Genomic DNA, 15,646 nt, shown 5'->3' on the forward strand with positions numbered 1-15,646 from the left:
TATCAGGTCAGGTCGTGGTGTACAGACTTGGTCAGTATCAGTCAAACAACATTCTCCTCCTTTGTTCACAATAATCATAAATGTTAGGAGCTATCTGGAAAATTTGATATTGACTTAGCCAATGTGTCACTTTGTTGTTGCCATCAAATCTATAACATTTTCGTTTATATCAACCCACGATGGACGATGATCTACAACGATTCCAATTTACATAAATACTTAAACTGATCCAGAAAGTAATTTAAATCAACACCACAAATGACAAAATTAATTACTGCCAGACAGAGCTTGATGGCTAATCAACTTAAAACTTGCCCCGTGTTCTGTATTATCTTTTCATCAGATTTTCTTTAAACTTTGTAATTTGCCTTAACCCATCTGTAATGATAGAACACTCATTCCAGAGGTTAATGACACCATATACACACTATTCAGATGGAATAGCTGCTCTAAACTAACACATACCAAACATGAATTAACTCTCACAAAACATACAATGCTGACACCATCAAACACACACATACCTGTACATGCATACCTGACTATGAACCGCTCATATTCTCATATTCATATATTTTGGTGTTTTCTCTAAACATATTTAAATTTTAAGTAAGATTTTAAACTTCTCATTTTCCTGTAGCTTTTATCTAATTTTACATGGTCTCTTTACCAGTTTCAAAGCACGTTTGTTCATTATTCATTTTCTCTTAGAAAAGTCAGCTGGGTTGTTTTGGTTCATTATCATTATTTTGCTTCAGCTTACTTTAACAGGCTGATAACAGAAACAGTCCTCCACTCTCTCACAAATTATCTTTTCAACAGCCCTCTAAGACTGTAGCTAAATGAATCATAGTCTAGAACCCTTAATAGTTCACAAATGTTAAAATACAAATTTTTACTCAAATTAGTACCATTACAACAATCTAAAATACATCATGCTATGAGCATTTCTAAGGTTATCTTTAGTTTAAATACTCAATTCACCTAACCTTTGTTATCCAGAAATTTCTCTTGACTCATCACAAGCTGTCTTCATCTTTAGCCACCACCATGTCTAGCGACCTTCAGGAGTTAAAACTATCTTACATATATATTATTTCAATATCAACATTTCTATAATTTTCCTTTTTTCCTTGCCCATAAGACAACCATCATCATGTTCCTGACATAAATTAAGTTTTGTTACTGTCTCCACAACAAATAATGACAATCACCTCGCGGTCTCAGCTGGCTCTTGAAAGCCCATTCCCATCAGCTCTTTACCTATAATTATCTTCTCTTCAGGGTGTTGTCCCCTGGCATTGTTGCAGACACTTGTCATAATGAAAAACAAGCCATACAATAAATGCGGTTTCTGGTGAGTGGTATATAGAGGAACTCACATTTTCTGGGTCAGACTGCCGTAACTCCTTACAGCCCATCTCCCCTCTCAGTGATCTGCTGATGCTGCTGGCCTCACAGTCACCTGCTCAACTCTAATACCTTTCTCACATAAAAACACCTCCCTTCAGGAGATGGCCAGTGTCGGCGTGACCCCCTGTCTTAGGTTGACCTCTGGCCAAAGGTTCTTACCCGTCCTTGAGTAGCCACTTCGTGCACACTGGTAACCGCTCTTTCTTATCACGAAATCAGTTTTCCCCAACAGACTCAGTTGTTTTCTGGAGCTTAGGAAAGGCACATTCAAGAGTCACCAGAGCACTTTGGACTGCCTAATAGTGTTAACACAGGGAGACAGGTTAATAACAACAGTATTTAATCACTTAAATATTTTAAACATCTTCAAATCAGCAAAATCGCAATACTGAGCTTACACTCAGTAAATTTAGTTATCACAACGTCCATTCAGTGTACTGTTACATCTGTAACCAGAGCCATCAGCCCTGTTTCATGGTGGAGGCTAAAATCAGACAAAGAAGTTACTGGTCTAGTCAAAAATGTCACTTCTATCGTTTAAGACTTCTTTAAAGTCATTCAGTTTACTTCTTAAAACATTTACAAATTTCCCTTTAAATGTATGAAATCTGAACTGCCTTGTAGCATGATTTCTTTTAACACCCATGTCTATGGTTTTCAACTAAAACAATGTGCTTCACTATAAATAGCTTATTATCACTTATAAAACATAACAGCTTTTAGCTGACATTGAATGAGAGAGAGACTCTGAGGCATTTAGGACTGATACTTATCTCTCATAAACGTCTAAAATCAAACTTTATCTACCATCTTTTAACTCTAGCCCAGCAGTAAGGCATCTTTGCCAGAATTTACACTTGTATTTTCAAACAACCATATTTTATATTTGTCTTTTGCCCACATCAGGGAATTTAGACATTACATTACAAATTTCCACTCAGATTGTGTCTCTGTCGCACTGGCTGTTTCAGCCACAGCACACACCAGATTCAGATAAGCAAACTGTTTCAGCAAATCACAAGCTTATCTTTTGAAACCAAAACATCAGCTCCTAGTTCTTTCATGGTCAACACTATTCCTCCACGTTCAAAACACTAACAATCTGTTTTTTAATCAGATGCCTTTCTACACATTTTACATTTAACAACTGTTAATCCCGTAACACTGCTTCTGCTTATTTTATCTTAGAGAAAGAATAATAATTATTCTAGTTCTTAATAGCGTTTCACATTTCATCTCAATTTTAGTTGTCAGGTTCTCAATTACCATAATTTAATACCTGACTTCAGTGTTTTCTCTTGGAGTTTATCAATCTTCTTTTAGGATTCACACTAACTTTTGAGGCTGCCCTCTCTGCTTGTGATGCATTTTATTACAAGTTGTGATACAACTCATTAGATTTGTCTCTCTATATCATCTAAAACCTTATCAAAGTGTTTCATTCAAAACACAATCATCCTTTTAGTTACCGGTACTTTTAAAATATTTTGCAACTCATTTGTTGGAGTCATTAATTTTACATCAACCTGTATTCATCAATTCACTAGCTCTTTCCTTCAAAAGGATTCCCTTACGACTTAAATCTTTCAACCTTCTTTTAACCTTCAATCTTCTTACGACTTCCATCTATTAACTTTCCTTCAACGCCTTTTTCTCCCTTATTTACTTGCACATTCTTTTCACTTTCTGTAGCACTGCGTTCACATTCTTAATTCTTTCTCAGACGAAAACTTTAACATCGTCATTTAAATACTGTTCTACTTTCAAAAACCCACATTAATACACGTCACTTTCACGTTATCACTTTCTTTTCTGAGTGTCCATTTACAATTACGGACTAAATGGCCCTGCTGACCACAATTAAAACACTCTCTTTGCCTATAGTTTGATCATTGAGCTTGCAAACGGCTCCAACTTACTGCACACCCTTGAAGCAGTGTGTCCCCATCAGGAATGTAAACAGAGCCACTGATAAGCAGTTCTCTGTATTCTTTTACAGTCCACCAGTGGCGGATTCAATCACAACAGCCAAATCATAATCTTCATCATTATTATTGGCAGCACATTCATTTCCATAAGTTGCACAGAAAATCACTCAACATAAGGGTTTTCAATAAACATTTTTTTTTTTTTTTTTTTTTTTTTTTTTAACTTCACATTTCTTTGAAGTCAAAGCTTCAGAGCACAGCTGCTTACAGCGTTTGCTCTCTTCTGTTTCACTGTTTGTTTCAGGATTCTTCATAAAGTATAAACATTTGTACTTTATGCCATCAATTTCATTAAATGTTCCTCTATCAAATGGTTAGTCTGCAGATTCAACTTAATGTTATCATTATTTTCTCAGTCCCACTTATCTCTGCTGTTTCACAAAAAACAAAATATCATTACTTATATCTCAATTTCTAAATCGCACAGACAGCCATTATAGCTGCTTGCTCCTTCAACTCTTGTTATGAAAATTCTCTAGACATCACTATTTTACCAGTAAAATATAATTGTTCCCCATTCTGCTTAATAAAAACTTCATTCCTTATTTTACATCACTTAATTTGACTTAACAGGCGTTCATAAATAGTTCCATAAATTCTATCAGAAATTTTATTTTATACCATACATTTTGCATACATTTCTTCTCAACTTTCCCTACATGCCAGTTCCTTCTGCATCATTTTCCCTTCTTTTCGCTCTACCTCATCTAACCAGTACACGATTGTTTGCTTACAATCCACACGTCTCTCACACAACAACCTTTTGTTTTTCACTTCCCTCTTCCATCGAGTCTCTCACCGCTGTCAGCCTAGTGACACTTAACATTCCCTCCCTGGGAAAATCATGCACTGTAAAACCTAAGACTGAAAGTTACTAAACTAAATGAGTACATTTAACTTATTTTTTTTAAAAAGTTAGTTTAACTTAATAAAATATGTGATATTAACTCAAAAACTGCAATGTATTAAGCAGAACTTAAACCGAATAAGTTATGAATAACCTATTTGTTATTTTAGCTTTTAAATTTTATTTTTCAAGAAATTACTTTTGTATAAGGAGATGAAATAAACACTTAAATAAATACATTTAACATTTTCTGCTTCATTTGAAGCCTACATTTAGGTCTCTCTACGGCGTTCTCCCTCACGCACCGGAAAACCCCGCGTATTTATTTCAATCTGCCCATCCCCCACAGCTCAGCTCACACACGAAGTAACTCGGAGTCGGAACAGAATGGCGGCCATGGAGAGATTTAACAGGTAAGCACGGCAAAATGCTTCGTCCTCTTTAGAGCACTTGTACGTTTAACGTTGTATTGTCGTTACTCTTCATCTTAAGAAGACCGACTAGCTAAAGTAACGTAGGCTACTAACTACTGTAATAAGACTAAGTTATGCCATTTGTGTCACGTCACAGAAACGCCAAGCCAATGCGACATTGCATTTAGCACTAACTTAGAGATTTTTTTTAATCAGCGGCAGTAAGTTAGTTGTACTGTGAGTACACGACAGTTTTGTCACTGGAACAGTAATTTATATGTGTGTGCGTTTTGTCACATTTTTACAGAGCGTGTCCCGCGCAAATTTGGATATTTATGAGTGAGGACGAAACTGACTGACTCCACTAGTGCTAACGTTAACCGTCATTCACACGGCAAAAACTAAAGAAATAGGTAACGTTAATACAAGCTGACATACTCTTTTATTTATTATGTTGTGAGTAAACCACAGAAGTGGAAAATTAATATTTTTTTGTGTTTTCTCATTTTAGCGTAAACAAACGTGTCCCGCGCAATTTTGGATATTGTGAGGAGACTGCAGCTATAACGTTATCGTCCACCGACCGACATTTACCCGGCAAAAACTAAATAAAAAGGTAATACAAGCTGACCTATTTCTTCATTTATAATGCTGTGAGTAAACTTAAGTTTTTTCAGTGGAAGATTAATTAATTTCTGTGTGTTTTCTCACATTTTTGCTTAGACAAAAGTGTCCCGAGCCATTTTGGATCATTATCAGTGATTGAGACTACCATCCACCGCCCGTCATTCACATGGCAACATCTGCAGAAATAGGTAATACAAGCTGACTTATTCCTTTATTTATTATGCTGTGAGTAACGTAAACCAATTTTTTTTACAGTGGAAAACTAATTAATATTTTGTGTTTTTTCTCACATTTTGCCATAGACAAATGTGTCCCTTGGGCAATTTTGGATATCGGTGAGGAGACTATCAACCACCGACCGTCATTCATACGAAAAAAAAAAAAAAAGGTAATACAAGCTGACATATTTCCTCATTTATAATGATGAGTAAACTACAGTTTTGTCAGTGTAAGAGTAATTCATATTTTTGTGTTTTCTCACGTATTTGCAGACAAACGTGTTCCGTGCAATTTAGGGTCTAGTGAGGAGACTGACTGACTATCCTCCACATCGACTGTCATTCACGTGGCAAAAATGAAAGAAAAAGGTACTACAAACTGACCTATTCTATTTATTATGCTGTGAGTAAATTACATTTTTGTCAGTGGAAAATGTATTAATTATTATTTTTTTTTTTTTTTTCACAGTTCAAAATAGACAAACGTGTCCTGCGCATTTTTGGATCTATTTCAGTAAGAAGACTGACTGACTATCCTCCAGTGACTGTCATTCACATGGCAAAAACTAAAGAAAAAGGTAATTTCCCAGGGAAAGCAAGAACTGAGAACTGATAAGAATGTAAAATGTGCACCTTGAAATGCAATGTAAGTCATTTTGGATCTTGTCAAATCTAGTTGTACTGTCAATCTCAAAGCTCTTTTCCATTTTAGATGTGTTTGTGTGTTTTTATAGTGAAAACAAATGCTGCCGCTCAGTCTTTTTGCCACTTAGCCGACGGTGACGTCACGCATAACCTCTATTCTAGCATTTATGCTGTGAGTAAACCAGTTTTGTCAGTGGAAGATTAATGTTTTTTTTGTTTGTTTGTTTATTCACAGTTCGCCAGACAGAAGTCATGTGCAGTTTTGTATTTTGGACAGTGAGGAGACTGACTGACCATCTTTCACAACATTCATCACTGAGAACCTTTTGTAAAATAAATTATTTTTCAATAAATACTATTAATAACTGCATCCTTTTCTTTGACCATTTCTTTATACCAGGGTTCCTCAAACTCGGTCCTGGAGGGCCACTGTCCTGCAGAGTTTAGCTCCAACACTGATCAAACACACCTGAGCAAGCTAATCAATGTCTTCAGGATCTCTAGAAACTCACAGCTAGGTGTGTTTGATCAGGGTTGGAGCTAAACTGTGCAGGACAGTGGCCCTCCAGGACCGAGTTTGAGGAACCCTGCTTTATACCAATGTTTTTCCTTTGTCTTATAAAACTTTATTAATTTGAGTTTAATCAACTTAAATCATTTACCGCAATCGGTTTCCTAAAACCATTTGAGTAGCTATATAGTTGTTATGACTTGATTAGATTTATTAAATGAACTCAAACCAGTTAGTTTAAATGGTTTAAATTACTTTAAAAGTTTAATGGAATGAACTTAAAATATTCAAGTTACATATACTCAAAATGAATGACTAAACGAACACTAAATTATGAGTGAATATGACTCAATATATATAAGTTCACAATACTCATATGTATTTATTTTAAAACTTAAATGGTTTGCCGCAATTAGTTTCCTTAATCGGTTTGAGTTGAGTTAACTTGTTGGGTTTTACAGTGTGGTACTTAATCAACTTTCGCATAATTTTTCTTCATTTGACTGTAAACCGGTGTACAAAACCGGTCGCATTTACTGTTAGATGACCCCATTTTGGCTGAATCTGCCTTCTGGATTTCACAATTCGACACGTGTCCTACAATATCTGCTGAACGTCTTCAGCAGATCCGATCTTTATCTTAAAAACCCGAAATCGGACGGGTTTCAGCAAATATGCTGCAGTTCTGTAATTACGTTTTGCTCAAACTCTTCCCATGAGCGCTCCCTAGCGCTTGATTAATTTTGATTCACTTGCCCACCCACGAGCTAGGTTCGCTAGAAACCGGTCTGGGTCCGACCGACCAGTTCCCTACTCAAAAACCTTTCTCTGCTCGTATCAAGAGCAAACAAGTTAATCAATTTGATGTGGCTCTTTTGCCCACCTTTACAAGATTTCCCACAGGTTTTACAGAGATTTTGAGCAAAACTAATTAATCAACAGTTATGATTCCCCTGAATCACCAGTGGACCCCTGTCCACCAACGAGCTAAGTCTGGTAGAAACCGGTCTGAAACCGTCAGATCAATTTCTCCCTCAATTGTGATTATCCGAATCACCTCTCGCTCGTACCAAAAGCAAACTCAGCCAACATGGTTCACGTTCACTCATCATTTTTGAACCCCCAAAAAGAAAATAATTTAGCTGTCTCTTACCAGAGATGTTTTGTTGCCACGGTTCGTTTTCTTAATTCCAGTGGTTGCTTCCTCCGGACCCCGGCGGAACGGCCCCTCATCCCTCAAAACTGTTCGGGGTAGGGCTGTGACTCTGAGTCCAGGAGGCCAATTCACCGTCCGCTCTCGGGTCCGAAGGGCACATCCAAGGAATCCCACTTCTGACACCAATTGTTGTGGCAAAAATATTCATTAAACAATCAATCACTGTGTAAGAGACACTCTGAAATTCAAATGATCATTAAAAAGTAGTTTATTCTTGCAAGAAGGCCCAGTTGCCACACAGAAGTCAAAAGTACAGTCTGTGAAACAAGTGCGACCAGGAAGGGAGGGCAGAGGAGTCTTTATACTGCTTTCAAGGTCTTCTGCTTACAGGCCCTTATCTAAACAAGGGAAGGTTTCTCTGCTAGTGATCTAATCCTGCTGAGTTTATTCTTACAAACTCACAAGTTCTAAATTGGACGGCCTCTGACCCTAGGGGACATAGGCACCTTTTCAATCTGCCTCCTCCTGACGTCTCACCTGTTTCCCAGCGTTTAAACGGAAAAAAAAACACACACACATTAGTCATATGTTGGCAGACCATGTACAGTCCAACAAAGAGTCATTTCAATGTCTTACTGAAAGTAAATGAAAATCAATACTGTAAATCAATGAAAATCTAAAAATTGCCATAACATTTGGTATCTCTGAATGTGCTCTTTATATATGATGTGATATGAATGATGTCAGAGAAATTCACAAAAAAATAAAATAAAAGTCTATTTCTGGTTCCCAGGAGGATATTGCTTTATAAATTTAACAGATTTAACTAAAAATATACACAAGCTTAACAGAAATGATTCTGATAAGAGTGTTTTCCAACAATGATGTAATGAAACAGTGATCATTTAAGGTTGAAGGGAGTAAAGCCAGTGTTTAGGCTTTAAGGAAATGTCATTTTGCCAAAGAAAAACTTATTTTAAATAAATGTTCATTTAAAGCCTACTTCAGTGTGATATGTTAGCATGTTTAACTCTAACACACATTGCGAACACACCGCCCAGACAAGACAGTCATAAGGATTAATTTACCAGGGTAAAGTATTGTTCAAAGTTCACAAACACCATAAACGGCATTAATGAAAGTGGTTTAATACAGAAATAAAGGAAAAATGTCCTAAACATGGTAAACTCATAATGACTGCAGTGTTTCTGTTCTCGGTGAACCCAGAGCTAACAAACTAATCAATCATACTACACATTAGCATAATAAGTGCTACAAAATAGTTACGTCTTTTATGATTAGGCAAGATAAAATGTCTGTGTGTATTCAGCGAAACCTGTAGAACCGACTGTGTGTTTTCTTATCAGTTTCATGAAGAGCAAAAACAGCTTCACACACTGAGATCATGGCTGATACACATCCTAAAGGTAGGTCAATCCTTCTGTGTGATTCATTTATACAATAAAATAATATGATTAGACACCATTATGGAATAATATTAATTACATGAGAATCATTGTGATTTCTTCACAAGAAAATAAACCGACTGAGAAAAAGGACGAAGATGAACAGGAACAAGAACAAGGAAGACCATATTCTGAACATGCTCTCAGACCGATACAGAGTAATCCTCCTGACAGTGAGTATGTTTGTACTGTGATCATGGGCGCTACACCTTCATGCAATACTGCAACATTTTCTGTGAATGTTTTTTTTTTTTTTTTTTTTTTTTTTTTTGACACCATTGATGAATCTACAAGATGGTGAACAGATCGTGATGAGGGAAGTACGTGAGGTCCAGCGGAGACGTGAAAGTCTTGACTTCATTCCTCCTGACAGTGAGTATTTCTCCACTAAACCTAAAGCTGTTCTCTCAATTACTGAAGCACTGATTAATGTGTGTTACTTTCTTTTACAGTGAGAAATGACAACAACATCGACTTCCCAAAATCATTACTGATAGTGATGGTTCTAGTTGGAGCTCTTGTTGGTGCAGTTATTGGAGGTCAACATCATGGATCTGGCGTTGAAATAATCTGGGGTGCTGTTGTAGGGTTTATACTTGCAAAATGTATCAATCTATCATGACAACATTACTTCAGACATACGTGCCATCCTGCAAGTGAACAGCGCCTTATGGTGCCATGATCCCAAAGAGGCACAAAATCACTTTCACGGACCACTTTTTTAGTGGCAAGTCAGACAAATCTCTTTTTCTATCAGTTGACAGAATAATACCAAAGCATCTGCTAAATGTAATAATAACATAAGTTTCAAGCAGTTTCAACTTTTCTAGTTATACGTGAATTAGCAAGAATTTTTTTTTGGTCAGTTTAATATAATTTTACTTGAAGTGACTGTCAAGTTGATTGTACTTAAAAAAGTACTTTTGTACAAATTGGTACATTTTTTACAGTGTTCATTTACATTCCAATATTCCAAGGTCGGAAGGCATCAGGAAGGAGGAGAGAGGACCAGACTATTTTATGTAATGTTTTGTTGTATTATGTGTGGTGGCAGTCGACCGTGAGGGACTCCTTCTTCTCACAACATCTAACTGCATTACAGCCATTAAAGGGATACTTCACCGTTTTTTCATATTATGTTATTACCTTAACTAAGACGAGTTGATACATACCGCTCTCATCTCAGTGCGTGCACTTAAAGGGATACTTCACCTCTGGGAAGATGAATGTGTATTTAAAATAGGTAATTTAAGTAGAAGAAATGTGAAGAAATTTTTGAATTTGGAGCTTTCTAGACTGAGAAAAGCCAGAAAATGTATTTTTGGCTTATGTGGATGAAAGACAACAACTCCCAGAATGCACTTGCTTCGCTGCCCTAGGAGGCCACGCCTACCGGTAAGAGTGCGCAGTTGAAAACAACAAGGCTAACTTAGCCTACGTGATGAACTTAAAATAATAGGGAAACACCCAAACGGGTTATGTGAAATCTGTAAGGTTGAAGAAACAGTAACTCATGTATTTCTTGAGTGTAGAAGATATGAGCAAGAAAGAGGAACAATGATAGAAGAAATAAGAAAGAATGTAAAGCAGGAAATAAATTTTAAGGTTTTAATAAAATGGGCAAGTGAAATAAATAGTAAAGTCTTCTTCGATTTTATTAGAGAAACGGGTTTGGTGAATAGATTGTAAAACTCTGTTCCACACTCCGGAGCAGAAGGTGGCGGTAATGCACCTATCTAAGTTGGTTGCCAGCCGCCGTTAAAAATCAAAAAGAAGAAGAAGCCTACGGCTGTTTCTCAATTCCAAGAACGCAGAGAACGGACTTGTGTTCTCGTGGAGACCGGTCTTGCCAAGCTTCCTTGGAAGAACGAACTCGGAACCGGCCGCAATGACTTCTGGGACACCAGGCGAGTACTAGCTCAAGTCTGCATTCGATGCATCCTCGGTATCAAGAACACATCCGGGTTCTTTCATGCGTCCTCTGTACTTGCGTTCTTGAGAATTGGGTCTGAACTTCGACGGTTAATGATGACGTAAAACGAGAACACAAGGACGCAAGATCGCTGAAGAACGCATATTGAGAAACACCCACTGTGATCACTCCGGCTGTTTCTCAATATGCGTTCTTCAGTGATCTTGTGTCCTTGTGTTCTCGTACTACGTCATCATCAACCGTCAAAGTTCAATTCCAATACTCAAGAATGCAAGTACAGAGGACGCATGAAGTGCCCGGATGTGTCCTTGACATCGAGGATGCATCAAATGCAGACTTGAGAGAATCGAACCGTTAAAAATCCCAGAAGACGCTGCGGGCAGTCGACGTACGGAAGGCTGTAAGCTTCAAACTTCTCGTTCTCACTTGAGAGATTCCCGCAGCAAGCTCGATATACGTGACAGCTCGTGAAAGTTTACATTTGTCGGTCTCTTTTGCTTAATTTTAATAAAGTGATAAAGACCTTAAGAAAGCGGCAGTATTTTTATTAGCATATTAAAAAGAATCTCAACATATTCTCAACTTATATGAAAACAATATCTATAATAATATGAAAGAAATGTTTAATAGGTTGTGACATTTGTTTGTGATGTTGTGTTGTATTTATTGCGCTTTGGTCGTGAATCGCTATTTGCCGAGATGGTCAGTTAAGCAGCAAGATCGCAGCACATCTCAGTTCTCATAAAGATGCGTTCTGTGTTCTCGCGTCCTTCCAAGTTTGTTCTTTCAAGGTCGGCTGGCAAGACCGGTCTCAAAGAGAACGCAAGTCTGTTCTTTGCGTTCTTGGAATTGAGAAACAGCCTCCATGTATGTATCGCTGCAGCCCGGAGACCTGCAGGTGGGAGGAGCTTACGCCGCAAGTGGGAGGAGCTTATGCCGCAAGTAGGAGGGATTTCACAAATGTGCAAGTGGGAGGAGTTTACGCCGCAAGTGGGAGGAGCTTATGCGGAAATCCACAAGCCGAGGACGGCGGTGAATGAGTATGGCAGGAAGTAGCGACAGTAATGAAAATAAACAATCAAATATTACGTTGCTCATCATGGTCTGATTTCTTACAGCTTTGTTATTATTGTGTGTGTCCAATACCACTCACTGTCAATGATGAAGTCACGTCTTTACACCTTTTACCATACGTAAAGTGACGGTGTTTTAAATTCATCATGCTGTAGGGCAGGCTTTATTCAAGCATATTTCTGAATATTAGCTACATATTCTACAATTCTACAGTATCAAGTAAATTAACATATTAAAATGTGATGCAATTGGACTCAGTGAAGTGAATGTGTAAATAGGCCTACATGAAAAACATTTGGCTAATGTAAAAAAAACAACAAAAAAAACAGTTACCATCCATCTTTACTGCTTTTTTTTTTTAAATAGCAGACTAATGTTCTTCTGTGTTACATTTGTAAGAATTGATAAATTAGGAAATTCCAGACAGTCTGTTTTGGGGGTGACCAGACCCTGAGAGGACAAAAGGACCTCTCTGGAGATTACCATTCCTTGTGCACCATTGAGACGAAAGTCTCACCTCCGAGTCATCCTAATCTACATCTCCTTCCCTCTCCCTTCACCCCCTCTCTCTCATGCTCAGATGATCACCTGGTTTCACCCAAGAAAATGTATAGTTTAATGTGAATGATGATCACAGAGTATATTCATGTTTGGTATCGTTTAAAATGTCACAGTGCGACTGGTACAATTCTCTCATTTCGGAATAAGTAAAACAAAAGGTAATAAGGTTTTAAGAGTTTACACACAAAGGGAGATAGTCTCTCAAGCAAATGGTCTCCCACCCCCATGAAGGTGTGATCTCTGAATGCAAATTTACTATTGTTAGCACATGTTTACATGTGAAAGAGGTCTGTCTATTTAATGGAGTACAGCAGGGAGATCGGGGCCTTTTTCTGTACTTCAGATCGGTCCGTGAGGTTGAGAGTGAGAGCTCTCAGCCTCACGTATTTCTTAATGTTGGGTATGCATCTCTTTTCTTTATTCCAGAGAATTTGATGTTTTGTATCGATTATCTTTTACCTGACGTAATAAATTGTTACATTTGATTATTCTAACTGACTTTGATATTATTTTCATTGAAGAGTTAAACGGAATAGTCAAACATTCGCTCACTTTTAGTGAGGCACAGATATTATTAAACCTTTCATTTATGGAGTCAGATGAATTAACGAGAGAATACATAACTAAATCTATTGTATATTTAACCAACCAATACTTTGCACGAGTAAGGACAGAACACGTGATAACCTTCCCTGTGTATTGGCGGACCGGCATATTGGACCAATTTCACGGGCTTTACACATTTGAATCTCAGGGTGGATAAATTATTTTTTTTCAATGAATAAAATCATGTACAAGTCACTCAGAATTGATTGCAAAAGTGTTTATTTTATTTTATTTTATTATTTTTAGTCTTTTTTTTGTTATTTGTAAGGACACTATATCAGCTCATTAGAACTGATCTGCATGCAGTGAAAACTGCAAAATCCAGGGTGGAAGGTTTCTGAATAAATGCCCTGGAGCTTGCCTCACTTTCCCTTCCCAGCATAACCTGGTGGATACACAAGAAGTACAATAAGAACTAGGGTTTATAGTTGACATTGAACATTTACAAACATTAAGAATAATTTCTCAGCTCTGTAGGTCCATGCCATGCAAGTGAATGGTGTCCAGACCTTTTAAACTAACATTATCAATGATGTTCTTGTTATGCATTTTATTTTTTAATGTCAATAATTACTTTCTAGCCATAAGAAGTGTGCCTGATTCTTGAAATTGTCATCCCCAACTATGTCCCTGAACCTTGAGCAAGCCAATGACAGGGGAATGTAGGCAGCATCTCCTTCTTGAAGAACAACTTCAAGAAGTATGTTCTTCAGCAACGCTCCTGATAACTGAAAAGATAGCAACAGTTAGCAGAGGCTGTTAAAAAATGTTAAAAAGCACATTATATAACATTATTCAACTACATGATGGAGGGTCATCGACTTTTAACAGCTCATCCTTAAAGAAAAATATAAGTGGATTAGAATTGTTCTATGATACACATTTTAAATCATCATTAAAATTGATTATGCATACCTTGCTAAAAACAGAGGGCACAACTGGGGTTTTGTCTGCTAAAATAAAGTAGGCCTAATTTAAAATTAGCTGAACAATTTTATAGTTATTTTGAAACCCAGCATAGTATATGTATTTTGTTTCATATCAAAGTTCTTACTTTCATATGCAAGTTCAGTTTTTTTTTTTCCCATAGGTTTCAGGCTTCTTCTTCTGAAAGAGGATTAGAATAAAAAAAAAGTGATAAAATTATCCACTAATTTTTAATTTGACAAAAAAAAAAAAATCAGCAAAATATAAAAAGCTGACAATACCAGCTACAACAGCTCGTGCACATCTTTCACTGATAAGTGAACCTAAAACACAATAACATGAGTTTCATATTTATTACACTGATTGTTATGAGTAATACATTTTATAAAATAATTATGATATTAAAACAAATGTTTCAATTACATTGCATTACATTGTGGATTACGCATAAAAAAGCATAACTAGCCTACAATGAAAACAAGTTTTAAAAGAAAGAAGTGCATGCATTGTACAATTAAGTTAGGAGTTGTATTCTAATATCAAATCCATTTACAAAACGTTTAAGACATACAATTTGAAAATCAATGCAGTCCTAAAACGTACAAAAATTACATTGCCACAATACCTTATTATGGTCTTCAGAATCCATAATCTGGAGAGCAAATTGTAGAAATGGAATGCAGAAAAGATCTTGTCATGCACGTTACAGATTTTGCAATTTGTGTGCTACTAAAAAAACTACAGAAATTTATTTGGATACACTTTACCCTTATTCTTTTTTAATAAATCAAGACTAAAAACAGTGTACAAACGCCATTATTAAATTGTCTTTTTAAGAACTTATAATGCTTTTTTACAAAACTAAAAACTGTACAACAAGCTTACCCCTTCATCTCAACGGCACGCTGACATGTGAAAGCGGTTTTCTTCTTTGTTTTCTGATGGATCGCAACAAAACTTACACATTACCGCCACCAACTGTGGAGCATAAACCAATAGCTACTAGAACACAGGTGAAACTAAATAAACCAATCAAAATCCTCTGTAAGTATGTACAGCCCACTTGCGGCTAAAGCTCCACCCACTTGCTGCTAACCCACCCATTTGCAGCTGGCTCCGACCTCCGTTTATACCCTACTCACGTGATGAGTTTGCCAGGCATTTGCCAGGGATCTCTAGAGATCGCCCAAAATGTCCGGGATTCGTCTTTTGCGTTCTACAGTCGCCATTCATTCCTCATGTTTACTGTGGCGAGCAGGAC

General features: G+C 36.9%; 1 long non-coding RNA gene across 2 annotated transcripts; it reads left to right on the plus strand.

Annotated features, from left to right (window-relative positions):
• Positions 1–4,326: 4,326 nt before the first annotated feature.
• LOC311092299 lies at positions 4,327–6,521 on the plus strand. 2 transcript variants are annotated; one of them, XR_014608229.1, is made up of 8 exons: positions 4,327–4,661; positions 4,969–5,074; positions 5,173–5,277; positions 5,385–5,476; positions 5,591–5,676; positions 5,780–5,875; positions 5,976–6,084; positions 6,387–6,521. It is a non-coding gene; the product is annotated as an uncharacterized lncRNA (long non-coding RNA). The 2 variants fall into 2 exon arrangements; XR_014608230.1 differs by lacking the exon at positions 4,969–5,074 and having other exon boundaries at positions 4,330–4,661.
• Positions 6,522–15,646: the final 9,125 nt, after the last annotated feature.

Source organism: Abramis brama, assembly GCF_963993115.1.
Source record: "Abramis brama genome assembly, chromosome: 11".
Lineage (NCBI taxonomy): Eukaryota > Metazoa > Chordata > Actinopteri > Cypriniformes > Leuciscidae > Abramis > Abramis brama.